This window comes from Lipotes vexillifer, unplaced genomic scaffold (genome assembly GCF_000442215.2).
Source record: "Lipotes vexillifer unplaced genomic scaffold, Lipotes_vexillifer_v1.1 scaffold440, whole genome shotgun sequence".
In the NCBI taxonomy this organism is placed as follows: Eukaryota; Metazoa; Chordata; class Mammalia; order Artiodactyla; family Lipotidae; genus Lipotes; species Lipotes vexillifer.
In genome coordinates, this window is record NW_006778543.1 from 3,226,738 (window position 1) to 3,229,239 (window position 2,502).

The 2,502-nt window shown below is 52.8% G+C and overlaps 1 pseudogene; it reads right to left on the reverse strand.

Annotated features, from left to right (window-relative positions):
* Nucleotides 1-1,168: 1,168 nt before the first annotated feature.
* On the reverse strand, nucleotides 1,169-1,804 carry LOC103081663 (uncharacterized; annotated as a pseudogene).
* Nucleotides 1,805-2,502: the final 698 nt, after the last annotated feature.

Consider the following 2,502-nt stretch of genomic DNA (forward strand, 5'->3'; position numbering starts at 1 on the left):
TGGATACAGAGCTATAAGAGATATATGACTTAAAAAGTAATATCTACCATTCTATAGGTTTCCCCTTTGCATTACTGATGGTATCGTTTGCAACATAAAAGTAGTTTTTAATTTTGATGAAGTTCAGCTTACATTTTTTTTTCTTTGGATGCGTACACTATTTAATGTGAGTTGGTGTACCCAGCACCGCCTGCTAGGCCTCTGTCCCTCCTCACAAAGCTGTGATTCTTGGCCCCAACACCCTTAACCCAGATGTGGTATAAAGACACTGGCTGGAAACTACTTTATGCAGCTAGAGAAACCAGAAGACACTGCCCGCCCCTTCCCCAGGAAAGTACACTTTAAAACGTAAAGACACTGAAAAAAAAAAAAAATCTGAAGAGGGAAACTATTACAAAAGGGGAAATGAGCACCCCTAAAACCAAAGTGTTGTATATGCTTAAAATAAAGCATTAAATAAAAATATTACATAAAAAAATCCCTTAAGCCAGAGGGTACAAATTTTAGGTTGCTTCCACGTAGTGGGCCATGGGGTCTCCCTGCTTGGCTTTAGTGCCTTGGGGCCTGTGTGGCAGAGAGTGGGTGCACCGCTGGGCCCACCCATCGTGCCAATGGGCCTCTTCTGTCCACACTCCTCAAACACGCAGCCAAGGGGCAGCCTGCCTACTCTAGACTGGAGAGCGGGTGGGCAGTCCTTCAGTCCATCCTGGGGGTGCTCGGGGAGGGGGGGGCACTGGCAGAGGCATTGCATCTCCCCTACAATGTCCCCAGCTCTCTGCCCTGTGGTCTCCCCTAAAATTTAGAGCCCCCATCTCCATCCAGTGCCAATGGACAGTCCCGGGGGTGGGGTGAGGGGAGGCCTAGTCACGGTGCACCGGCTGCCCCTCCCCGCAGGCCTCGTTGGAGGAGGGGGTCACGGCGGCAGTTCCTTCCGGAACCCGTGGGCAGCATGGCTGCAGGTGCAGCTCAGTCTCACTGATGCACAGCCCCAGGAGGCCCTTGGTGGTCTGCTCGGTCATCCTGTCCTCGGGCACGCCGAGGCTCGGGAGCCAGCCTTTCACGACGGGTTGGGTCTCAGCGTGAGCTTGTCGCTGCCGTGCTGGCTCTGGCACCAGAGCAACCAGAGCAGACTGACGTTGGCGATGCCACGGGTCTACATCACCACCTCCTACTCCGTCAGGCCCTGCACCAGCAGGCTGACCATGGAGAACGGCAGCTCAGAGGGCGTGGCCATCAGCCCGTGCAGCTGCAGGCCCAGCGTGAAGGTCACGTGCTCCAGCAAGCGCGGGGCGAGGAGGGTGAGGAGGGCGAGGAGGGCGAGGAGGGCGAGGAGGGCGAGGAGGGCGAGGAGGGCGAGGGCGTCTCGCTGTAGATACAGGGGAGCACGCCCGGCTTGCGCGCTAGCTGGGTGCTGGATGCCCTTCCCCAACGTGCTGCTGGAGCGGAAGAAGGGCAGCTCCGTGGCCCCGAAGTCGAAAGGACTCCCAGCCCTGGCGCCAGGCCGGCGGCCGCCAGGTAAGCCGCGTCCTGCAGCCGTTCCTCAGGGCCTGGCAGCAGGAGTTGAAGAGAGCGTCGCTGGTCAGCTCACCCAGCGGTTCCAGTTCCTCGCAATTCAGGGACAGGGTCAGGCCCCTCCGGTCACACACCCGCGGGATCGGGTAATCCTGAGCTCCTTAGGGTTCTGCCTGAAGTGCTGCAAGATGGCCAGGAGCTCGGTGTATGTGTGGTAGCGGTCCCTTGCGCCATCTGGGTGGGCGCCAGCGCTCTCGCGGTCAAGGCCGCAGCCACCCCGGGTAGGGAACATCAGGGAAGCCGGGAGGCGCCCTGCCACAGGAGCAAGAGGGATGGCGGGCCCTTTGACTCCTGAGGAACCACCAGTATGGGTGGTGGGCACCTCCTCAGCTTGAAGATATACCCAGCCCTCGCCCTCTCCACGGTCCAACCTCTTTAATTTTTATTTTGTTGCCTGTGCTTTTGGTGTCATATCTAAGAACCGTTGCCTAATCCAGATCTCAAAGATCTATACCTGTTTTTATCCTACGAGTTTTAGAATTTTAGCCTTTATATTTAGGTATTTCATTTTTTAAGTTAATTTTTGTATATGGTATGACATAGTGGTCCAACTGCATTCTTTTCATCCAGTTGCCTTAGCACCATTTATTGCAGAGACAGTTTTCCCCCACTGAATTTTCTTGGTATCTTTGTTGAAAATAAATTGACCATAAATGGATCTATTTGTCAAAATTCGATTCCATTGTTCAGTTTGTCTTATCCTTTTGCCAGCACCAGTCTTGAGAATGGGAAGTGAGAGTCCTTTAACTTTGCTTTTCTTTTTCAAAATTATTTTGCCTTTGTTTAGTCATTTTCATTTCTATGGGAACATTAGGGTAAGTTTGTTACTTTCTGTAGAAAAGCGTGGCTGAAATTTTGATAGAGAGTCCATTGAACTGGTGGATAATTTGGGAAGAATTGCTGTCTTAAAATATTAAGTCTTTCATGAAC